Consider the following 25,409-nt stretch of genomic DNA (forward strand, 5'->3'; position numbering starts at 1 on the left):
AGGGAGGGGTTTGGAGAGCCACAGGGAGACGGCCCTGCTGGGAAGTCAGGGAGGAGTTCGGGTTTTGTGTTCAGGGATCAGGAACCACTGAAGGTGGCAGGGGACAGGCTCGGTGTGACCACTCTGGCTGCTGGGCAAGCGGGGATGACAAAGGGGCTCACAGTCCTGGCCAGAGCTGGTGACCAGGGTCACACAGGGGAGGTGGAGGGGAACGGGTGGGACTGAGAGACTGTGGGTCGCGCCCCACGCCCCGGGGAGCCTCGTACTGTATTATTGCCCCTGCAGGATGGCGCCTGAGTCAGGAGCCCGAGCTCCGGCCGCTTGGCTGGCACTGAGGCGCAGAGACGTCTACAGCCCTTCCCACTGCATCTCTGGCCTGAGACGCGTCCTGTCGTGGTCACTTTCAGTGGTGGGACCTCCGCCCTTCCCGTCCTGGGGCTGTCCTGACCTGACTGAGGGCTTCCCTGTGCTGAGCTGAGACTGTGCCTTCTGCACCCTGGGTGCCACTCTGACCTCTGGGCAGCCTGCGCCCTGTTTCCCACCACAGTCCTTATGTAAGTCAGAGACTGAGTGCCCTGTGTGTCCCTCACGTCCCCTTGAATACCTCCTAGTCCTGCTTATTGCCCCTTACCTGACATATCATGTCACTTCGTACCCCTGAACATGTTCCTGTTAAAGTCTCTCAAGGGGTGGTGTACAGCTCTGAACCCAGCCCTCCCAGTGTGGCCTGAGATGAGGGCCAGAGAGCGTCTGCCACCTCCTTTGTTCTGCACACCATGCTCCTATTAATGCAGCCAGAGCGCCCATGTAGAAACCACATCACACTGCTGACTGTGTCAATCAGAGTTTACACCAGTTCAAGCCCTTAAACCTTTTCTTCTCATGTTCTCAGCCAAGCCACATCACCCCTGTCCTGTAGCTCTGAGCTCTATTTTGTGGAGATTTTGGACCTACTACAGTCACCTTGCTGGCCTTGGGCCAGGGTTCTGGTGAAGAGCAGATGACCTGGTTCTGAACCAGGTCTGACCCTCAACTGTGTGCCCTTGGGCAAATCACTGACCCTTTCTAGGATGGTCAAATAGCCACCAAGTACTTGGGTTACAATCTGGCTCAGCCTCTCACTTGTTGAGTGACTCTGGACAAATGACTTCATCTTCCTGAGCCTCAGTTTCCCCATCTGTCAAACAGAAAAGCATAGTGTTCACCTCACTAGTGTCATGACTGAATGAAATACTGGGTGTAGAGTCCGACACACATGCCTGCGGGAACTGGTTTCCGGTTCCTTCTCTGGCTGAGTGATTTTGAATGACCTTGGGCAAACTGAGTCACCCCTCAGGTGGATGAGGATTGTGCATTCATTCAACAAACAGCTCTCCGACACCCACTGGCGCCCAGGCTTATGCGAGGCGCTGGGCAGGTATGCCAAGAGCGGGACTTGGGCTCTGATGGTGAATCTGGACACAGACAGGAGCCAGTGGTCGTGCCGCCTCCTGAGCCACCTGGGAAGGCTCAGAAACCAATCCTGAGGACCAGCCCCAAACCCCTTGGCTGCCAGTGTCTCTCCAGGCCGTGATCCTCAGCAGCTGCTGGGAGGGGGGGCGGGGGGCGGGGCTGGCTTGCGGAGGGAGGAGACAGCACAGGAGACTTCCACCCCTGGCCCTCTTTGGAAGTGGGTTTGGGGAATAAATCCTTCCATGCTTTTGAGATTATTTTGTCATTTGCTTCATTTTCTTGAATGTGACCACAGAGGGGAACATGCGTGGCTGCTGCAGTTTGGCCTGCTCGACCTGCTGGCTCCCTCCCCCCCCTCCCTCCCTCCGCCTCCCTCCCAGCCTCACCTTTGCTAAGCTCCTTACACATTTTTCCAAAACAGCAACCCCGTGAGTTAGTTTGGGTCAAGCAGGTGGAAAACAATAGCACCGATTCAACGTTCATTGTTGGAAACAAGAAGGAAAGAGAGGTTGCTCCTGGTCCTGCTCCTCAGAGGGAGCCACTGAGAATATTTTGGAAGATATCCTTCCAGTTTTTGCTTTGTGTGTATCTCATTTTTTAAATTGATATATATTTTTACATAACGGGGTCATATTGTACACACTGTTCTGTAACATTGCCTTTGTAATCCATGGATTCCCATTTAAAGATAGGGAAACTGAGGCAGAGAGGGTCCACGGACTGTCAGGAAGAGTCAGGGGGCAGAGTGGGGCGTGTATCCCATTTCTGTCCAGGACTCTTGACCCTGAGGACACCTTGGAGCAGTCCCGGGGCCCACCTGGAGCAGGGAGGGTGGAGGGCTGGCTGCCCATCAGCTGGGCTCCTGCTGCCCGCTCTCCAGACTGTGCAGGACACAGAGTTCTTTGTCACCCTCCAGAGTGACAGAGATCCAGGCTCCCACAGGAGAGCCTCCTGGCCCTCTGCTCCCCCGCTCCTGGACACACGCCCTCTCAGAGCTGCTCATGGGGGCCTGGACAAAGTGTCCAGAATTTTTCCTTGATGCTGAAAAACAGAAAAACAAAAAAAGTTCAAAAATTACCCCAAACCCCACCACTCTACAAATTATACAGCAAAAAGTGAACATTTTTGTCTTTGCCCATCAATTCCCAGCCCCACCCTCCCATTCCCCCACCCCTACCCCATTCTAACCCGTTATCAGCTTGGGGCACAGTCTTCCCAAATTCTCCCCAAATTTACGTCGATGTAGCTCTACAGGTAAGTTTGTAAATAGTACACAGCAAAAAACATTTTTTCCTTTTCTTTTCAAAAATGGGAATATGCCATTCATATTGATCTGCATTTTTTTCACTCAATAATAGATCATGGACATTTTTTCAGGGACGTATTTATAAATCTACTTTATCCTTTTAAATCACTGCATAGAATTCCATTACATATATGTAATTTTCAGTTTTTCTGTATTACAATGTTGCAACAAACATTTACATCTACATCTGTAACTATATATTTGTATCAACCTTTCCCCGATGTTTTCACTCACACTATATTCTTTTTTTTTTAAAGATTTAATTATTTTTTCCTTTTTCTCCCCAAAGCCCCCCAGTACATAGTTGTATATTCTTTGTTGTGGGCCCTTCTAGTTGTGGCATGTGGGACGCTGCCTCAGCGTGGTTTGATGAGCAGTGCCATGTCCATGCCCAGGATTCGAACCAACGAAACACTGGGCCGCCTGCAGCGGAGCGCGCGAACTTAACCACTCAGCCACGGGGCCAGCCCCGCGCACACTTATTCTATCTGACTCACTCCTAGAAGTAGATGACTTATTCTGCAGAGTGGCTGCATGGAAATCAAATGTTAGCACCTGCTTTCGAATGACTCTCCTAAGAGGCGGTACCAATTTACTGCCTCATGAACAGAGGCTGAGAGCGCCTGGTCCCCACACGCTCCCCGCACTGCGGATAATCAATCTTTGAAATGTCTGCTCCCCTTTCACAAAGCCTGAAGCTACCCTGGTGGAAATGGGAGGAGGCTGAGCGAGGTGCTGTGGTCCACTGAATAATACCGCTCTCCAGGACGTTTGCCTCCCTGTCCCCAGGACGTGTGGACGTGACCTCCCTCGGCAGGGGGTACTTTTCAGAAGTCATTGAGGTTACGGACCTTGAATTGGGGGGACTATCCGGGATTGTCTGGGTGAGCCCTATCTCATCATGTGAGTTCTTAAAAGTGGAGAATCTTTCCCGGCTTTGGTCCAAGGAAGATGTGAAGTTGCTGGCTTTGAAGATGGAGGAAGAGGCTGTGAGGCAAGGAATGTGGGTGTCCTCTAGAAGCTGGAAGTGGCTTCTCCCCTGGGGCCTCCAGAAGAGAATGCAGCCCTGCGCCACCTTCATTTTAGCCCAGCAAGACCCACATTGGACTGCTGGCCTTTAGAACTGTTAGGTGGTACATTTGGGTTGTTTTAAACCACTAAGTCGGTGATGGTTTGTGATGGCAGCACTGGAAAATGAAGGCAGCAGGCCAGCACAGAGCTGCCGATGGCACCGGCAGGTCCCCCAGGAGCGCTGGGACTCGGCGCCTCCCTGCTCTGAGGCCCCCTCCTGGGAAGACCCTCTGGTTTCTGCACCACACCAGCACACCCGGGTGCCCTCCTGCTTCTGTGGGGATCCGCCCACCAAGAACGCCCTTCTTCCTCCCTTTGGACTGAGCCCCACCTCCTCCTTGCTTGCTCCGCCTCACCCAGGCCTTCTGGAGCCCAGTCAGACTGCAGGGAGCTCCTTCTCCTTCAATGGAGTTCAGTTCGGGCCACTCCCCGCCCCTCCCCCAACCCCCGCATCTCCTCTTTTGTTGGGAGGATGGAGAAGAGAGAAGAGAAGTGGGTGCTGACTCTCTTTGTTGTCAGGCCCAGATCCAGCGAGGAGTGCAGCCCCACGGGGAACCAGCAGTCACCTCTCTGGGCCTGCCTGGCCATGAAGGGCAAGGTGGCATTGGTCCACTGTGCCCTCGTCAGCTTTTACTTGATTAGGGCAATTGGGCACCCACACCACAGCAGGCACTTTGCATGGTCCCATCCTCTCAGTCGCCCCCATGGCAGCCGCAGCTGTGAGGGGCAGACCCACCCCTCGATGTGCTGATGGCATCCCACCCGCTCGAAGCTCGCTCAGGCGGCCCTCCTCCTTTCTGCTCCAGGACTTTCTCCAAAGCCACTTAAGCTGGCTGGGCCCATGGGCAGGCTCAGCCTGGAAGGGTGGGGAAGCCGGCGGATGACTGCGCCAGCTCCTGCCCTGTGTTGGAACATTCTGGCATGGCTTCTGCAGGAGGCACACCCCTGTTGCTCACAGCAGTGACCTCAATACTGCACCTTTTATTAGATTTTCCTCTTTCTGAGTCAACCTCCTGCTCCTCTTCATCCCAATAAACTCCTGCGCCCAAGTCCTCTCCTCGGCTGTGCTTTCAGAGGAGCCAGACACAGGGATGGCCGCAAGCGGAAGTCCATGCAGCCAGGGCCAGGAGGAACACGAGTACACAGCTGTGGGACACAACACCGTCGCTTCCATGACAAACAGGTCGTCTATTTCAGATTTAACAACACCGGAGAGACAGCCAGCCAAATGCTGCTGTGACACTTGATTGGATCCTGGATCAGGAAAAAAAGACATTTGGGGGGAAGAGTTGAAGAAATCTGAATGTAGTGCAGACTATATGTTTGATGATATTATTGAGTTGTTTTTGTTCTCGAGCGTCATAATGGTTCATGGATTCTGTAGGAGGATGTCTCTGTTCTTCAGAGATGAATACCTAAGTGTTTGTGGGTGAGGTGCCAAGATATGGGCAACTTTTACTTTCAAATTATCAGGAAGTAAAAGAGAGAGAGATTGAGAGGGAGAGGGAGAGAGAGAGAGAAAAAAGGCTAAAATGTTAAGAGTTGGTGAGTCTGGGTGAGGGATACGAGGGTGTTCATTGTACTAATCTTTCAACTTTTCTTCAATCTGAAAGTTTTAAAAATAGTAAGGATGTGGAGCAAGGGCTACAAGACCCCAGAAAAAGACAGCAGCCATCCTTGGGGAGTCAGGAAGGCTTCATGGAGGAGGTCCTACCCAGGAAGAGCCTGGAAGCTGGGCATGTTAATGGGCAGAGATAGGAGGGTTTTCCAGCCTGGGGAACAGCACATGCAAAGGTGTGAAGGGTAGACTATGTGGCTTCCTTCTGAGGAGCTACCACAGCAAGGCAATAAAGGTATTATGGGCGGGCCCACTCTCTTCGTCCTTTTGGGCTGCTACAACAAAATATCACAGACTGGGTGGCTTATAAACAACAGAAATTTATTTCTCACTGTTCTGGAGGCTGGGACGCCAAAGATCAAGGCAGACTTTGTGTCTAGTGAGATCCTGCTTCCTGGCTCATAGACAGCTGTCTTCTCACTGTGTCCTCACATGGCGGAAGGGGCCAGGGAGCTCTCTGGGGTCATGAGGGCTCCTCCTGCATGATCTAATCACTTTCCAAAGGCCCCCACTCCCTAATACCATCACATTGAGGCTTAGGTTTCAGTATATGAATTTGGGGGGACACAAACCTTCGGTCTATAGCACCCACTCAGCACACGTTCAAGCCCCCCTCTCCTTGACTTCCTTTCCTATAGAATCTTAGAAAATGAACACCTCACCTTCCCTCATCCCTTGCCCCTGGGGGTGGCCATGTGGCACAGCTCTGGCCAAGAAGGTATCAGCATTCACCTGCTGAGAGTGCTGGGAAATTCGCTCTCTGAATGTGGTTGTAACCTCATCTTCCACCTTCCTCCTCCTGGAACTTGGGCTTCACTGAAATTTGCGGAACACTACACTCACCAGCTAGAGAATATGCCATCTTCAAATGCCCAAGGAATGCTGATCCCGGTAAACCGTATGTTGGGCCATAGAGCAAGTCTCGATAAATTGACAAGGATTGAAACAGCATAGAGTATGTTCTTCAATGCAATGGCATTGTCAATTATATTAGAAATCAATAACAATATGACATCCAGAAAATCCCCAAATATTTTAAAGTTAAGCAACACATCTAAATATTCTACGGGTCAAGGAAGAAGTTACTAGGGAGATTCTAAGTTAGTTCTGAGTGATAATGAAAGCCCAACCCATTTAAATAGGTGGAGATAGGTGTGGTGCTGATGTCTTCCAGTAAAGATCTCTTTTTCAGATGTGGTCTTCTCTGCTCGGGATTTCCTTCTGCTTCTCCTGGCCCCTGGCCTCTCCAGAGTGTGGCCCACACGCGTGCAGTTCAGGAGTCAGCTAAGAATCTGAGGGGGGTTTTGGGCAGATTTGGGGCCTCCAGCTGGGGTGCCCACCTTGCTGAGGTTTCCTCCCTCAATCACTAGCTGCTCGAGCAGCTCTGAATTCTGACCTCTGACCCCTCCCGGCGTGCCCTGTGGTCTCTGCTTGAGGTCATCCCCTGAGCACAGTGGGGCCTGGGATGTGCCCTCGGGAAAAGCTGGAGAAACGCGGACCTCACCCCGTGTGGACCTTTCCCTCAGGAGTCATCTCCCCTCCATCTTCCTCCTGCTTTGGGTAGCTCCTGAGGGCCTTCCAACAACTGTTTTTCATATTCCATCCAGAGTTGTAGTTGTTATTGGCAGACATCTTAATCCAATAACAGTGACTCTGCCACTCCTGGGAGCCGGAAGTCACTCTTAACCTTCAGGGGATCATCCTCCCAGACACCTGCCCATGGGACATGTGCCCCTGATTTCACACACTTGGGACCATTTGGTCCACACTGTTTTATTTTGTGCCTCTTGCCCTCAACAATGACGTGAACGTTTTTCCACGTTGGTGTTTATAGATCTGAATTGTCCTTTTTAAGAGCTACATAGTTTTCTTTGGATATTTATGGTTTGTTTTCCTAATTGCAGTTCAGTACACAGACAGTCCCGTGTCAAACCCCTTTGCAGACACCTTTGTGCACCTCAGGAGTTCTCTTCTACGACAAGTTTCTAGCAATGGAACTGTTGGGTCCACGACATGCCTCCATGCCCTGCCCCCATTGTTTGTGTGTCTTCCGAGCTCGCTATGGTAAGAAAAAGAAAAATTTAAAAGCTTTCCACCCACCTGTGGTCCCAGCCACCCAGTTCTCCCTCCTGGAGGCAACTCATGTTATCATTTCTAGACAATTCTTCTGAGGGTAATTGTGCTTCTATATAAGGAGACAGGTGTATATTCTTCCCCAGCCCATTTTTCACACAAACGGTAGCCTACTACACACACTCTTCTCCCCTTCTAGCACATTTTAAAAGTCACGATACTTAAGAAAAATAAAACAAAACACAACACCATAAGCTCTATAAACAGGCCTCAAAATATTATCCTAAGATTTTTTTTAATTGAACTCCAAAGATGGGATAAAGGTGAAATAACTAGCATTATAATTTTAAATACTCTTTCTTGCCCAAATTGTCTCTGGACAAGTGGCTGTCGGCAGACGGGCTGAAGTGACTAGCATCTGCTGCAGAGCTGGGGTGCAGAGGCCATCCTGGGCGGGGCTGGCCCTCTGGCAGAGACTCAGGGCAGAGGGAGTGGCTTCGCAGTGGCCTGCTTCGCTGCAGAGCCCCGTGCAGAAGGGAGCACAGCCCCGCCACCAGTGTCCTGCCAAGGCCACGTCTGTAGTTGCCACAGTTCCCCCAGGGGAGATGCTGCTCCTCACCTCCCTACCTTAGCCATGGACTATTTTTATCCATCCCAATCACCACTTAGCCTGGCAGCCCTGTAATTTGGGAGCCTGGCCACTCCCATCTTAGAATTCCCCAGCAGACATTCAGACCTTGGGATGGCCCCCCTTGACTTGCATTTCTGGCTCTGTGACCAGAAGTCTCTTCTGCAAATTAGGGTCAGGACTTGGTGCTATGGAGTCAAAACTGGGGCAGGGGAGGGGCTGGCCTGGTGGTGCAGCAGTTAAGTTTGCATGTTCTGCTTCGGTGGCCTGGGGTTCGCTGGCCCAGATCCCGGGTACAGACCTACACACCACTTGGCCAGCCGTGCTGTGGCAGGTGTCCCACATATAAAGTGGAAGAAGATGGGCACGGATGTTAGCTCAGGGCCAGTCTTCCTCAGCAAAAAAAAGGAGGAAGATTGGCGCCAGATGTTAGCTCAGGGCTAATCTTCTTCTGAAAAAAAAAAAAAAAACCTACAACTGGGGCTTCTGAATTTTCTGTGCCCGCCTCCTCTCCACCATCAAATTGGGCTTGGCAGCCCATCTTGGAAATAGTGTGTGCTATCTCTTCTCAAAGGAGAGGGTTGGGGCTGAGTGTGGGGCTGGCTTTACAGCAGTGAGGCTGGAGGAGCTGCATCTTTGGCAAAGGCACCCGGTTTCTCATCGCCTGGTGCATGGTCACCAGCAGAGGTGCTGATTTTCCTCACCCCCCTGACCTGGCATCAGTGACATGGCTGCATGCTCTCCTGCCTCCAGGAGGACTCCAGGGACCCCTTGTGTCACGTTATTTCACTAAAACCCAACTGCCATCATGCCACTCCTCCAGCATCCACAAAATAGGCCCAGCTCCCCAGGAAGAGAGACCTAGTATGTTACTGAGTACTTGTAGAGTGCTTGACACAGTTAAGGTAGTTTTGTTCTGTTTTTGGCAGATTTTCATTTATTTAATGGGTATTTATGAGTTGATATACACAGAAACCTTACAAAAGAAAAAGAAAGAAGCCTTCATAATAAAATGAAACCAGAAACTGGATGCGCTCATTTGCACCTTGTCCATCCTTGACACACATCACCGGCGGTGAGTCTTTGGCTAAGAAACATGTCATCTTCCCCGGTGTCATTTACTCTGGACAGTTGAGGTGTTTGCGGTGTTATTTTATCCTCACAACATCCTCAGGAGGTGGGCATTCTTCATGCCAGGTCACAGATGAGGAGACTGAGGCTCAGATTTGGGCCAGGAGGTTTGCCCGGGCCAGAGCTCCATCTCCGGTGCATTATCTAAAGGGATCTCCCCGACGCGAATCCTTCTGTGCCTTGTCCTGCGTCATACGTCTTCACAGCACTAACCTGTACCTGAGAGCACGTTGCCCCTGAGAGCGTGTCGCACCACACTCCATTGCATTCCATCGAGTTATCTGATTGTTCGTGGCCCCGGCCTGTCACTAGGCTGTAAGCCCCTTGAGATCAGGGAGCTGGGTGGCTTTGATCACCCCTGAACGTCCACACCTAGAACAGGGATGGCCCGCTGGGGACGCTCAACAAGTTTTGTTGAATAAATTCGGGGGCAAAGCCTAGATTCAGACCCAGGTCTGCCCGATTCCACAGTGGGCGCTTTTTCCATCCCACCATCCTGTCAAAGAAACGAGGCTCAGTGAGGTTACACGGTGGACGGAGCCAGCAGGAGGCTGAGCTCAGGATTTGAACCCGGGTCCTCCAGTCCAGGCTCTCCTGGTGGAGTTTCTAGTGGAGGGGCTGCAAAAGAGTTCGCCAACCACCTCCACTCCTTTCTCCCGCTTCCTTCCCGGGAAGTTTCAAACGGAGGGGTCTGAGGGGACAGCGGGTGCCTGGGGTGTCTCTGAGCGTGGCCTCAGAGCCCAGCCACAGTGCTCAGCAGGGCGGGGTTAGGAATCCGCCACCCTCGGTATGACCCCTCCACAGCCAAGGAGGCAGCCCTTCGGCCAGCCTGGACCCAAGCAGGTATCCCGTTGCCAGGTCTGTGCTAAGAGTCAGATGGGCTTTTGTGCTCTCCGGCAGCCCCCACCCTTGGCAGACATTCTGATCACCATGGAAACTGGGCCCCGAGGCTTCCTTCCGATGACAGCTTTGGGCAGCATCCCATCAGCCCACAAGCCCCTCCTGCCCACGCTGGCCCTGGGGAGAGACTCCAAGTGGGCTGAGGCCTCCAGGGATTCAGGGCTGACCTATTGAGCCAATTTCTGGTCAAGATTCTGAGAAAGAAGAGAAGGCCAAGCATCGGCTCATTTGGCAAGGAGGCGTGGGTGGCTGGAACCCTCTGCTCAAGGGTGGGAAATGGAGGCCTGCAGAACCGCTGAGCCAGAGCGCAGGGGGCCTGGAACATCGACTGGTCCCATGTCCTTATTGTCCACATGGGAGAATGAGCCTCAGAAAGGGAAAGCAACCTGCCCAAGGTCACACAGGGTGTGAGTGTCAGGATGGGAAGGCCCCTTGGAGAGTGTCTTAGGTCAGATTCCCTGAAACAGGCCCCGAGTCTGGGATCCATGTGACAGTGATTATTTGGGATTGTTATCCCAGGAGAGCCAGCAGGGGAGTGGGAAGGGGCAGAAGCCAAGCAAGGGGGTGATGTCGAGCCAAGTACCACAGAGGAAGGTGGGGGCCCATCCTGCAGGAAGGTCTGGGATGTGGGTCACACCTCAGGGTTGTCCCAACAGGGATCAGATGCTATGGCTCCGTGAGTGCCAGCTTTGTCAAAGGGCGGCCCCCCGAGGATGTGAATTCCCACGCACCTGCAGGGCTGCCTGCACAAAGCCTGGCCCGGCAGGCTCCGGCAGCCCGCGCCCTCCGCCGACCAGAAGAGCATGCTGGGTGAGGATGTGCCCTGAAAGGGAAAGGGATGAGGAGGGGCAGGATCTTGTCTGCTTGAGAAGGAAACTGATGCTCAGAAAAGGCAAGTGATTCGCTCCAGGTCACACAGCTACTTCATGGCAGAGCAGGGCTGGGATCAACTCCCCTGGCTCCGAGTCTAGGAGTTTTCCATTTCACTCAGATGTTTTCCATCATATTCCCACTCCCAACTGCTGGACAAAAGATATCCAAATCAGGAAGGTGGGAGAAGAAACAGCCTGAAAGCCAAGAGAAGGTGGGTGATGCCTGGACAAGTCCTTGGCATGTCTGGCTCCAACTGGTAGCCTGGCCCTGCACACAGGAGGCCTTCTAGAAACACTCCTCTGAGAGCAGGACAGAAGGTGTGGGCTCCTGCCAACACACCAGACCAGTGTGAACACAGAAGTCAGGGGGCAGAAGCGAGGGGAGTGGAGCCCAGAGCAGTCTACTTCGTCCCCACTTCAGATTCCCAGAGCTGTGGCACCCATGCCCCTGATCTGCAGGAAGGGGAACTGAGGCCTTGAGAGTTACTGACCACCCAAGGCTACGCAGATCAGTGACAGCCCGAGCCTGGCCTGCAGAGTCCTGTGCGGTCAGCTCTTCCTGCGTCCCCAGCACGGGGCACTGGCTGGTTATTTCTCACAGCAGGTAACTGTGTCAGCAAGAGCCATCCACACCCCTCCCTTCTCCCGGCCGTCGAGGCTCGGGCACTCTTCACCTCTCTTCTGGACGTCACAGGGCCCTCAGGGCCTCCCTGCCCCAGTCCAGCTGCTCACTGTCCACAGAGTGGCCGGGGCCCTCCCGCTGAACTCTTTCCTGGCTCCTGTTAGCGGGCACACCTCTCTGTGGGCCCCCAGGCCGCTGTCTCTCAGGTGCTTCCCATCTCACCCCTCACATGTCCTGACGGGAATTCCAGCAGGCCCCCAGTGAGTCCAGCCTCGCCCACGAGGCTGTCACCTCCAAGGGCCCTGAGTTTGTCGGTCTCGTTCCCAATCTCTCTCCACTGTGTGGTCCAGTGCTTGGCACAGAGGAGATACTAGTCGAATATTTGAAGAGTGTAGGACCAGCTTCAGGTGTGTGGTCTATGCAGCCTCAGAGGACCCTGGGCTTAAAAGGGCCCTGCAATTGGTTTTATGTTCTGCTGCTGCTGTCTTAAAGTTCTTAATAATTTGTGAACGAATGTTCGTATATGTTTATTTTTCACTGAGCCCCACAAATCATGGAGCCAGTCCTGAATGGGTGAATGAATGAATAAATGAATGAACGAGTGCCTTAGTGCCTTTGAATATGGCTATTTCCTCTGCCCCAAAGGTCTTGTCCCCTATTCACCAGTGATGCCTACTCAAGTCTTATTCAGTTAGGGTCCTGGCACCCTTAGGTGGCTTTCATGGAAGGACAGAGATGTGGGCAGGGTTGGGGGAACCAACATGGGATGGGGAAGCACCCAGGGACTAGCACAGGCAGGAAGCTTCACGGCCTGAAGGGCAAGAAGAGGAGGTGGTGCTACTGGAGCCAGTGAGAGCTGGAACCGGGAAGAGGGGCCACTGGAGGGGCTGTGGGAGGAGAGCGTGCCCTGAAGCACCCGCCCCTCCTTCCTCCTCTTGCTGGTGCCTCCCACAGGCTGAGCCCCACAGGAAGCCAGAGGGCAGGGCTCCAGGTGATGCAGACGTGGAGGTCCATCCCTCGGGGCGCAGACCAGGCTGAGAAGGGCAGAGAATGGATGGGGTGGTGAAGGGGGCAAACAGAATCACCACAAACCCTATGTTAAGCATCGTTCCCCTGCAAAGACTTTTGTGATGACCTTGAAGAGAAAGAGATGTTTCCTCCTCTGTCTCTCACATAATGACAGTCGTAATAAGCACCACCACACTGTGCCAGGCACTATGCTAAGTACCTATGCCACAGAGTCTACTATTGGCCCAGCTTACAGATGAGGAAACTGAGGAGCAGAAAGATCCCACAGCCAACAGTTGGCAGAACTGGCATCTGAGCTCTCCTGACTCTCACCGGTTGCCTTGCTCTGAAGTAGTTAGTGCAGGCCTGTCTTGACACCAGCACGCAAGCGCCCCAAGCAGGGACAGTGACTCAGGTTTGCCTCTGTCTCCCCAGCACCGAGCAAAGGGCTAGACATGTAACGGGTGCCTGGCAAATATTTATTGAATAAACGAATGAAAGGATGATTGTAAATTGCAAAGCTCTTTTCCAATATATGATCATTATTTCTTCTTTCTCCTTTTTTCTTTACCCTTGACTCCTCCCCAGTAATTAAGCCTGTCTTGGTGGCTCTATTTCCCCCACACTCCGAAAGGCTTTGGAACCCTGAGGTCACGAAGGGTGGAGGTGCAGGACCACTGCTCCCAAGAGACAGCTTGGTATAATGGCCAAGAATGCAATCTTCAGAGCCAGACCATGTGGGTTTGAATCCTGGCTCTGCGGTTGACTAGTGGGTGGCCTCTGTGAGCATCAGTTTTCTCACACGTAAAATGGGGATAATAGTGGTGGTGATGATATTAATGATGGTCGTGTATCAGACAACCACTTCAGATGCTCTGGGCCTCTACTGTCATGCATTCTAACCACTGCAGTAGCAGCCAGCTCTGCATGGACTGTGACCAGCTTCACTGGGGTGTAACCGGTCAGCGCCTGGCCTCGCATCCATGCTGCATGCCTCTGGCCTCCTGTCCTGAGGCTTCTCGGAGGCCGTCGAAGCAGCAGGGCTCTGCTTGGTGTCTACTCCTGCATAACCAAGAAGTGTGTGTGTATGAGGGAGAGTTAAAGACCGTTGGGGTGGACATTGGCCAATAGGAGGCAGGAGCTGGTGGACAAATTCTTCCTCCTTTTCCCCTCGTCCACCTGTCCTGAGGAGCATTTTACACACCTTTTGAAGACACTTGCAGGAGACAGAGTGTCATTCAATGGCACCTCGTGGAGGCCAGCTGATCACCAGCCTCCTTCCCTGCTTCTTGCTCATCCCTCCCTCCTGCTCCCTGGGCTCACTCTTCCTAACCAAGGTTAAGAAGGTTTCCGACCTAAGCTTTTGCCTCAGGCTTTGCTTTCCAGGATCTAAGGAACCTAAGACAGCCATGACCTTCCTGTAGGGGTTTGTGAGAAGGTGAATCCAGCTCATCACTGTAGAGTGCTGAGACCAGGGACTGGCACCAAGGGGCTCCTCCCTCTCCCTCTTCCCCACATCCAATCAGTCTGAGGCCGGCACACCTCACCTTCCAAATAAATCTGGACTAGGTCCAGCTCTCCCCACCCCCACGGCCACCACCTGCTCCTCACCTGGACCCTAACTGGGTGCTAACTCTAGCCTTCCCCCTGCCGAGCCCTTCTCTACTCTGCATCCACAGTGACCTTACTAAGGTCACGGGTCGTGCCTCTCTTCTGCTTTAACTCCTGCCATTTCTCCCCATTGCGCCTTAAAATTGTTCAAGCTCCTTAGTGTGGCGAGACCCAGGCTCCTCTCTGACCATGCCCACCCCAACCTGGACTCCAGGCAGTTCTCCCTTCCCTTTGACTCTTCACTTGCATCACTCTACCTGGAACGGTCTCTGCATGTCTCACTTGTCTCTTCAGCTGGCTGACATCAAGTATCAGCAGAAACAGGGAGTCTTTCATTGAACTTTTTTTTTTTTTTTTTTGCTGAGGAAGATTTGTCCTGAGCTAACATCTGTTGCCAATCTTCCTCTATTTTGTTTGTGGGTCACCATCACAGCATGGATGCTGACAAGTGGTGTAGGTCCGTGCCCGGGAACCAAACCCAGGCCACCTAAATGGAGTATGCCAAACTTAACCACTAGCCATGGGAGTGGCCCCTCACTGAACTTTTCATTGAAGAAATTTTCAAGTACATACAAAACAGAATGAATGCTATAATGAATCCAATGTACCCATCACCCAGCTTGAACTGACTTGAATTACCAATAAACAGCCAATCTTGTTTCATCTACATGTACCCCACCACTCCTTCCTCCTCTTCAGATTATTTGGGAGGAAACCCACGCATTATGTGTATCATTTCATGTGTAACTATTTCACTGTGTGCCTCTACGAAATAAAGACTTTTTTGTAAAAACAGTACCACAGTATCATTATCACATCTATAAAATTTAACAATAGCTCCCTAAATCATCAAATATGCCATGAGAGTTCATGTTCCACCAATAATTTAAAAAAATTTTTTTAAATACAGTTTGTTTGTTTGAATTGGGATCCAAATAAAGTCCGTACTTTAAAATTCATTTTCCCCGCTTCAATCTCTTTTAATTTATATTTCCCTTCCATCTCTTCTCTTTTTCTTGTAATTTTTATTTGGTTGTTGTTGAAAAACTTGTGCCTTTTGTTTGCAGAATTTTTCACTCTCTGATTTATGTCAATTTTGATGGTATCATTTCAACAATGTTTCTTTGTCCCTTGTACTTCCTTAAGTTAATTGTTAAATTCTAGCTTGATCAGTTTCAAGATCATTTCTTCTCCATCCTCTCCTCTTCCTCCTCTTTCTCCCCCTCTTTCTTCTGCTTCTGCTGCTTCTTTTTTGGCAAGACCATTTAACAAGTGATGTTTTGTTCTTCCATCAGGAGATGCAGGACACCTGAAGATCTCTCTTTTTGTGGTATTAGCAGCCACAGAAGACCATTGCCTGGATCCCTTAAGACATTAAGCTTAAAAATAGTGATATTTTAATTGACTGATTCTTCCTTTCTTTCTTTTGTTTTTTTTTTTTTTTTTGAGGAAGATTAGCCCTGAGCTAACTACTGCCAATCCTCCTCTTTTTGCTGAGCAAGACTGGCCCTGAGCTAACATCCATGCCCATCTTGCACTACTTTATATGTGGGATGCCTACACAGCGTGGCTTTGCCAAGCGATGCCATGTCCGCAACCCAGAATCCGAATCGGTGAACCCCGGGCTGCTGAGAAGTGGAAAGTGCAAACTTAACCGCTGTGCCACCGGGCCGGCCCCATCTTCCTTTCTTTACTAGCTGGGATATTTCATAAGACTTAATTTCAATGGTTCATGAATCTTTTTTGGTTTTCTGTGCCTGTTCTCTAGTGGATTATCCAGAAAGGGCTCCAGGGAGCAATATTTCTTGGGTTCTTCCGTGTTCACAACAGTTTGACTTTTATCCTTGAAGGTCAGTGTCACTCAGTACAGAATCCTTGGTTCACATGTCCTGAAATATGTCATTAGCTTGTCTTCTGGCATAAAGCATTGTTTTTCCTTCTTTTATGACCAATTTGGTCTTTTTGCTTGAATTCTCTCTATTTTTTTTCTTTAAAGCCCAATAGTTTCCCTCGACTTAAGTCTCAAGGTTGACTCACCAGGTGCACAGCATGCCTCTTCAAATGAAGTTTCAGGCCATTCTCCTTGAATCCTAGTTCTTCGGTATTTGCTCTGTTCTGCTGTTCTGGTTTCCTTCAGGGCTCTTCGTGGATTCCTGTTACGTGTATGTCGAACCTTCTTTTCCACATGTTGTGTCTATCCCTTAACTCCTGAATCTTTTTATCTCTTTATTTTATTTCTATATGTTAAAATACCCTCCATTCTCTCTTATTTTTCTCTTAAAATATTATCTATTATGGTTATTCTCTCTTGTTTCTTCTCTTTTCATCTTCATTTCTGAAATGATCTCTTATTCTTTTATATTAAGTTATTTTCTGACTTTTTATCATTGCTCTTTCCAAAATTTCCTTATTTTTCCCCCAATTACCTTATTCCTGAGTTTATCTAATTCTGATTTACGTCATTTCATAACTTCTACCATTCTTTAAATTCCTCTGCATTTGTTTTGAAATACTAAGTTACAGTTTTCATCTTTGTGGATGTTTCCCTGGCATGCTTTCATTATTTGTAGGAATGTTATTTCACTCCTTATTCTCCCTTTTCTTATAATTTTACACAGGATTCAACCTTGATGCTTCTTTTTAAAGTAAAGTGAATTTTCCAGTACTTTTAGGAGACATGGGGCGAGTAAGGGTAGTTTTCTAGCTTCATGGCTCTTGGGGTCCTTATTCTGTTGAGTCTAATTACTATTGCTGCATAACAAACCAGCCCAAATTTAGTGTATAAAGCACCAACTGTTTGATTGTATTCTCAGATTCTGTGGGTCAGGCATTCAGAAAAAGTACAGTGAGGATGCCACGTCTCTGAATCATGACACCTGGAGCCTCAGCTGGACAACTGAGTGCAGGTGATTGATAACTGGGGGCTGGGGTCACCGAAGGCCCATTCACACATATGCCTGGTGGGGGTTCTGAGATGTCTGCTGAAATATCTACACATGATCTCCATGTGGCTTGTGGAGCTTCCTCAGAGCATGGAGGTTGATTTCCAAGAGCGAAGCTCTTAAGAAAAAAGGTGGACAGGCGTGGCATTTGAGCAGTCTTGGAAGTCACCTGGCCTTTGCTTCCAGTGTACTCTATTGGTTAAGCCAGTTACAAAGTTATACCATTGAAAGGGACAAATGTCAAGGTCACATTGTAAGAAGAGCATGTGGGATGAGGGGATAATTTTTTTTTTTATTGAGTTATTGATAGGTTACAATCTTGTGAAATTTCAATTGTACATTAATGTTTGTCAGTCATGTTGTAGGTGCACCACTTCACCCTTTGTGCCCACCCCCCACCCCACCTTTCCCCTGGTATCCACTAAACTGTTCATGGTCCATAGTTTTAAATTCCTCATATGAGTGGAGTCATACACAGATTATCTTTCTCTCGCTGGCTTATTTCGCTTAACATAATTCTCTCAAGGTCCAGGGGATGAGGGGACAATTTTTTGCAGTCATCTTTGGAAAATAAAATCAGCCCCAGTGATTATATATATTCATACGTATATATACACATATATATGTACACATACATGTGTGTATATTCATATAATACACACTCAAACACACACGACTTTTTACTTGCTGAGAGTCCTTGATCCTCCATCCTCCAAGTCTGCTTTCACCTGGAGCTTCTCTCTCTTTGTGCTTAGTGCACCTGTCCTGATCAGTTTAGATTCTACTCTCAAAATCCCAGTGTAGGACCCTGTCATGAAAGAGAGCTCCAGTCTATTAGTTTCAAGAGTTTATAGGGGAAGCACAGCGAGTTTATAGGGCCCAGATGGCTCCAGCACCATCAGACCTCATTGTACAGTGCTCCCCTGGCACTCACACGCAAATTAGATTCTGCAGAATTATTCTTCAGTTTCAGCTGCTCTAGAATTGGCTTGCTGTACTTTTGGTACTTGGAGATTTGGGTATTTACCTGTTCTCAGGACCATCAAAAGCCCACTTGTCTTCCTTCTGCTTCCTCCCACACAGATACTGATATCACATGGGTCTAGTAACTGCCCATGGTTTGTCCCCAACCCAAAAGTATTTTGGGCTTGTGGGTAAAACTTGTCACCTAGTTTTGTTGTAGATGTTGTCTGTGGATCTTCTGATTTTTTTTTATCCTAGGTGTTTTGTTTTATTTTGGGGGGTGTATTAGTCTGTTAGGGCTGTCATAACAAAACACCACAGGCTGGGGGACTGAAACAGCAGAAGTTTATTTTCTCACAGTTCTGGAGGCTGGAAGTCCAAGATCAAGGAGCTGTCATGGTCAGTTTCTGGTGAGAGCTCTCTTCCTGGTTTATGGACAGGTGCCTTCTCACTCTGTCCTCACACAGGCTTTCCTGGGCCAGCATTCGGGGGCGGGGATTTCTGGTGTCTCTTCTTCTTCTAAAGATGCCACTCTTGTCAGATTAGGGCCCCAGCCTTATGATCTTATTCAACTTTAATTACAACCTTAAAGGCCCTATCTCCAAAAACAGTCGGTTAAGACTTCAACATACGAATTTTGGGAGGACACCATTCAGCCCATAATAGGGGGAATTTGGGGCAAGGCAAAAACTACATTCTGCCGTCTTCCCAGAGTGAGAGAGGCTCTGGCTCCTGTTCATAGGGGCCAGTCACCCAGGACAGGAGCGGAGTGGAGAAGGGTGGGGAGCACTCTGGAGGGTGAAGGGAAGATGTCCAGCACGTGACAAAGGCCCTCCGTGGCTGGACTCCTGCCTATGTCTCCCCCTCATCAACTCCTGACACCCGCCACCTTCCCCATTATGCTGTGGCAAACGGCTTCCCATTTCCCGGCACACACTGTCCTGTTTCTGGTCTCCTCACCTTTCTCATACAGTCGTGACTGCCTGTGATGTCCTTCCTCACTTCCCTACCCACATCCTTCTATCTCAACCAAGTGCGCCTGTTTAGTGTATCCTCTAGCATTGACCTCGGCATCTCCTTCTCCAGAAAGTCTTCCCAGATGTCCAGCAGGCTACAGGGATGCACCTCCATTCTCCCATAGTTCGCGTGCGTGCACACACACGTGCACACCCACACACTCCCGTGCCACCCGCCCACACCTCCTCATGGCACTTACCTCATTGCACTGTAATTGTCTTTATGACGCCCCACCAGACAGTGAGCTCTCTGAGGACCAGGGCTGTGCAGCAGACTGGATCTCTGCTCTCAGTTCTTCACTTCCGTCTCAGAACTCGCTCTTTGTGCCGTCACCATGGCTTCGTGGTGGGTAGAGTAGACTTCTCTGCCTTAACAATGTTAGGCTTGGGCCTGGGATTTGCTCTGGCCAGCGAGGTCTGCAGAGGCTTTAAATGTGCTCAGCTCGGCTCCCGCACCCTTGCGATCTACCTTGAGAACAGCATGTCCTAGGGTAGCCGCTGGTTGAAGCAGAATGTGGGGACATAAAGAGTAGACCTGAACCCAATCCAAAGGCTGGACCCAAGCCCAGCCAACCCATGGCCTGAAACAGAACCCTGCTGACCCACCGACCTGTGAACGAGGGACATGACAACTTGCTGTAGACCGCCGGGACCGGCAGCCTCTTCTTTTGCGGCATTGTTGCAGCAGTGGCTGACCAGGACATCGCTCATCCTCGTGTTCCAAGCCCAGCACAGTCCTGGGCCAAAACACGTTCGTTAAACACACTCTGATTGAACGCTTTTGTGGTGCGGGTCCAGCCAGGTCCCCACACCTCCTGGGACCTCTGCTACCTCTTCTTTTCCAACAGATTACATGAAATAACGTCAATATAGCTCCTCATACTTTGTGCTAAATAAGTCACATTTTTCTTCTTCCTTCTGCACCCTTTGACATCTTTAAGTGAGCTCTTAGGTTAAACTTATCAGGAGGCAGGGGCTGGGCCAGTGGCATAGTGGTTAAGTTCACGTGCTCCGCTTCGGCGGCTGAGGGTTCGTGAGTTCGGATCCTGGGTGTGGACCTATACACCACTCATCAAGCTATGTTGTGCTGGTGTCCCACATACAAAATAAAGGAAGATTGGTATAGAGGTTAGCTCAGGGACAATCTTCCTCACCAAAAAAAAAAAAAAAAAAAAATTATCGGGGGCAGAAGAAGCTCAGATGGGGTAGGGCAGTGGCAAGAGTGAAGATCTCGCCACTCAACTCTAGGCTGTTGAGCCTTTGGGCCTTTTAACCTCTAGCTGGGGGAGCCTCCTTATATTCTTCCTCTGCCCCTCCTCCTGTGTCCTCAGGATTCTTCCCTCAGTCACTGCCAACTAGCTTTCCTTGCACAGAGAAGAGGATTCACCCCAGATCCCACAAATGGTTCAGCATGCAGCTGGGCTCCTTCAGAGGAGGGACAGCTTACACCCCCTCCCTCTTGGAAGCTGCCAGCTATGTAAGAAGTCTGTCTGCCCTGAAACGACCATGCTGTAAGGCAGCCCAAGCTGGCCACGTGGGGAAAGAAGGCCATGCTGAGGAGCACCCAGGTGCCACGCATGGGAGTGAAGCCTTCTTGGACTTTCCAGCCCAGCCCAACCCAGTTGCCAGCTGAATGCATTAGAATGAACACCCTCAGTTGACACCATCTGGAACAGAGGAAACTTCCAGATGAATCCAATCAACCCACAAAATTGTGAGAAGTAGTAATACATTTTTGTTGTGTTGTTATTAAGCTCTGAGATGGTTTGTTACATAATAGATAAATGAAACTCTCTCTTTCTCTACAATATATATAATATGTGTTATATATAACGCTTATTTTTATTATTATTTCTGAACCATTTAAGAGGAAGGGGCAGAAATCATGACCCTAAATACTTTGGTGTGTATCTCTAATGAACCAAACATCATCTTACAAAACATACAGCTATCAAACTCAGGAAATTTAACATTGACCCAATATTATTATTCATCAGTCCCTATTGGTGTTTTGCCAGCTGTCTAAATAATGTCTCTCAGAGTAATTTTTTTTTGGTTCTGGGATCCAGTTCAGGATGACACATTGCATTTAGTGGTTGTATTAGTTATATACAGCTGCATAACAAGTTACCCCAAAATTTCATGGCTGAAAACAACAACTGTTATCATCTCACAGTGTCTGTGGCTCAGGAATCTGGATGCAGCTCAGCTGGGCTCTTTGGCTCAGTGTCGCCTGAGGCTGCAATCCAGGTGTCCCAGGGCTACAATGATCTCAAGGTTCACCAGGTGGGATCCCTTCCAGGCTCATTCAGCGATGTTGGCAGAATGCAGGTCATTGCAGCCTGTTGGCCTGAGGGCCTTGGTTCCTGGCTGGCTGTTGGCCAGAGGCCTCCCTCAGTTCCTTGAAACATAGACCTCTCCACAGGACAGCTCACGAGGTGGCAACTCTCTTCGTCAGAGCAAGCGAGCTGAGAAGAGCCAGAGAGAATGCTAGCAAGACGGAAGGAAGTCACGGAAGTCAGGGTCTTGTGTAACCTAAACTGCAGGCCTTTGTAATCTCAGAAGTGACACTCCATCACCTTTGCTGTAATCTGTTCATTACAAGCAAGGCACAGGTCCAGGCACACTCAAGGGGAGGGGATTACACGAGAGTGTGCACACCAGGAGGAGAGGTGTCACTGGGGACCATCTTAGAAGTCTGCCTTCCACAGTGCTCATGTCTCTTTAGTCTCTTCTAATCTAGAATGATTTCTTAGATTTTCTCTTTGTTTTTCGTGTCACTGACATTTTAAATATTACAGGCCAGCTGTTTGTAAATGTCCCTAAGTTTGGGTTTGTCTGGTGTTTCCTCATGATTAGATTCAGGTGCTACATTTTTTGGCTCAACATTGCGTCCTTTAAGAACATCGCATCAGGAGGGACATGATGTGGGTGTGCCCCATTATTAATAACCTTCACTTGGATTGCTCGTTAAAATGGAGCTCAGGCTCCCACATTCTTAACCTCTCTGCAATTCTGCCTCTGGCCTGGAAAGTTCTTTCAATTGTTCAAACAGAGTAAAAAAACTGACACCCGTTCTTTTGGCAGAGCAATGTGTGGGAAGAAGTTGAGCCTGGAAACTATTTGGGGATGAAAATTCCCAATGTCCTGGATCAGACCTTTACCTGATACCTCTCATTTGCACCCAAGACACCCTCACTGGAGGCCCAAATATTGGCTTCACGCCGGCCCGAAGCTTGGGGAAGGAATACTTTTCACACTTCTGTTTCTTTCATTGCCGGTCCCTTCACTTGGAAGCCCTTGTCCCAGCGCTACCTTCTTTTCTGCCGGCAGAACTCCAGCTCAGCTCCCAAGCCCAGTTCTGGGGTCTTCAGCTCCGGGAATAAGGCTGCAGCATTGCACAATTCCAGGGACCAACAATCACATCATGACCCTTGTGCCTGGCACCCCCTGGAGTTGTGTGAGCCTGTGCTCTTGTTCTGGAGACACACATCCCCTGCCCCGGCCCCCAACCGCCTCACCTCACCTAGCACATTGTATCACTAGTATTTATTTAGACATAGGTCTGTCTTCTCTAAACAGAAGGTGGGACCAAGGCTTGTTTACCTCTGTGGGCACCAGTATCCACTGTGTGCTCAGCAGGTACTGGGTGAACATAGGAATTTCTCAGTGACTACTCACACTCCCCTCTCCACCCCCCACCTCCGCAGCACAGAGTCCCATTCTCTATAATCTGGTGGTGACACAGTTCTAGGTTTCAGCCTTTGTATCCCCTCAGGTGCATCACAAAATTCTGGCAACAAAATTCAAGACTCCATATGTCCAACAGGAAGGCCTCCCGTATAAGGCCAGCAGGTGCAGTTAAATGCTGCTTCTTGACAGGTTTGTGAGGCTGCAACTGAGGCCTTCCCTTCTGAGAAGAGGTGATGGAGTCTGCAGGAACCCACAGTGGGGCGAAATACCTGCTCTGAAAACCAGTTGGAGAGTGGGGAGCGGCGGGGGGGGGGGGGGGGGGGGGGGGGGGGGGGGTGTGGCGGTGCAGCCAGGGCTGCAGGAAATACAGAGGGATTCAGGGAGCTTACCTAGGAGGTGAACCAGGCTCTGAATTCTCACCAAATCTCTGGTCCCCTACAGCAGGTCACAGAACTGTTAGTGACAGAACTGAAGCACCCGGTAGGGTTTCTCTGCTAAGAGAGACACCAAGGTCTCACCTTGCAGTCCAGAGTTCTCTGCCCAGGCAGCCCTGTGAGCTTCAGCTGATCTGGACCGCGGTAATGAGCAGGGACCTCTGACTTCCCCCATCTGTGAGGACAGCCCCTGGGAAGGTCTGGGTCACATGCAGTTCTGTTTGGGGTTCTCACCTACAAATGTTGAGAATGAGGAGGCAGGGCAAGTGCAGATGTTGAGGTTTCTGCTTTTTTGGATTTTCCTATTTCTCCTTTACAGGAAATGACTTATTGTGTCAAAACCCTATACTATCCCATTAAATGCCAGGACCACTGTCTTAGAGAGGCCTGAATTAGCTCACGCCGCTAAGCGTTGGCAAGACTCAGAAGAACGCCTTGTCAGCCAGAATCCAGGCCTGTGAGGCGCGGGCATCACCAGGATTCGGGCAAGTAACAGGGAGCCTCGATGTGTGTTCCGGTTCCCGCCCTTTACCACGCTCCTGGTGAAGCTAGCCTTGTACCTCCGGGCCGGCGCTCCCCAGCTGGGCACTGCCCCACGAGCGGGAGGCCACCGGGTCACTCGTCCGGCAGCCGCCCCCGCCCCCTCCAGGTGCCAGCTGCCAGCTGCCCGGGAGGGTCGGAAGATAATGCGAAGCGGCTCCGGCTGGCCCGCACCGACCCTACTTCCTTCTCGTTCTCGAGTCTCACATTGGGGAGCCTGGACTGGCGGCGCGAGAAGGCACAGAAGGGCGAGTGGGCGACCTGTGACCGCCCAGGGAGGGGATGCTGTGGTCTTTGGAAGCCGGAGGACCATCATTTGGACCCCTCCTGCCCAGCCCCGAGGCGGGGGCGGGCAGATCCTCCCCAGGGCAGAGATGGCTAAGAGCCCGGGCAGCCAGAGTCTCCCTGGGGAGTGAGAGGACGGGAGGCTGGTTAAGGCTTGGTGAGGATCTTTACGCTACCTTTCCCCCAACCTACCCACCCAGGAGCCGGGAGCTCCTCCCAGCCTCTCTGGAGAATCCGAGTGGCCCCGAGTCCCCGGGGAAGGGCGGGCCGAGGTGCAGAGCCTTGAACAAAGGCCCACAGAGGGGTCCTGGAGAGCGCGGCTCCCCGGGGGCGGGGAGGGCCCTCTCCCCCTCCCCCTCAGCTCCTCCCTCTCCTCCCCTTCTTCCACGCAGAGGCTGGGCCGGCGCGCAGCCCGAGCTGCGCCAACTTCGCCAACGGTTCCCAAGTTGCTGGGCGCGCCGGGGTGGGAGCCGGGTGGGGTGAGGAAGAAGAGGAGGAGGAGGGCTCCCCAGGCGCCTTGGACGCAGTTCAGGAACCCGCCGCCGCTGCGGGCCGTTCCCCGGCTCGGCCCGAGCGGGGAGGGCGCCAGGCAGGACCGCTCGCTCGCTCGCTCGCCGCGCCGGACGGCGCCCGCCTGGCGCCTCTTCCCTCCCGGCGTGCGAACCGGCCGGGCCGCGCCTCCCTCCTTCGTCCTCTCCCTCGGCCGCCCCCTGGAGGGCGCGGAGCGCGGGCCGCGAGGGAGCCGGAGCCCCGGAGCCGCTTCTGCCGGGTTCTGCCGAGAGGAGGGCAAAGTTGCGAGCGGATGCTGGCGGCGCCGGACTCCAGCCGCGGAGAGTCGGATCCGCCCCCGCCGGAGGAGCCTCGGCGGCCGGGGTGAGTGGGGCGCCAGCGTCCCGGAACCGCCTCCGGGGCCTGGGGGAGGCCGCGCAGCCGTGCGCCCCCCACCTTCCCCGTCCGGACGCGCGCGCCAAACTTTGGAGGAAGAGGGGCCGAAACCGAGGGTGGGAGAGGGAGTTCCCGGCTCGGGGAAAACTCCACAACCCCCAGACTTACTGCACCCAGATTCACAACTGCCGGGTACACGCGGTTCATCACTCGAGCCACAGACACACCGCGCACACGCCACACCGACCAGGCACACGCCGCAGACCGAAATTTACACTCCCGGGAGCGCGGGGTTTGGGAACTTTAGACCAAGGTTGTCCTCCTGCCCTCCAATAAACCCACGGTCTTTGTCTGCTGCC

General features: G+C 51.3%; 1 protein-coding gene and 1 long non-coding RNA gene across 3 annotated transcripts in view; one reads left to right on the forward strand and one right to left on the reverse strand.

The window, feature by feature from the left end:
* Positions 1-18,525: 18,525 nt before the first annotated feature.
* Positions 18,526-24,305, reverse strand: LOC138923606 (uncharacterized). Its single transcript, XR_011437467.1, has 5 exons — positions 23,425-24,305; positions 23,296-23,341; positions 19,824-22,601; positions 19,414-19,711; positions 18,526-18,716 (listed from the first exon to the last, which is right to left on the reverse strand). It is a non-coding gene; the product is annotated as an uncharacterized lncRNA (long non-coding RNA).
* Positions 24,306-24,430: 125 nt separating this feature from the next.
* CHST3 (carbohydrate sulfotransferase 3) overlaps positions 24,431-25,409 on the forward strand; it is a 38,134-nt gene continuing 37,155 nt past the window's right edge. Inside the window, exon 1 of one of the 2 annotated variants that reach the window (XM_070263303.1) lies at positions 24,431-25,038. The gene's annotated coding sequence lies outside the window, so the exon portion shown is untranslated. The remainder of the gene's footprint in view (positions 25,039-25,409) is intronic. The other variant, XR_288886.4, reaches the window with a different exon arrangement.

Source organism: Equus caballus, chromosome 1 (assembly GCF_041296265.1).
Source record: "Equus caballus isolate H_3958 breed thoroughbred chromosome 1, TB-T2T, whole genome shotgun sequence".
In the NCBI taxonomy this organism is placed as follows: domain Eukaryota; kingdom Metazoa; phylum Chordata; class Mammalia; order Perissodactyla; family Equidae; genus Equus; species Equus caballus.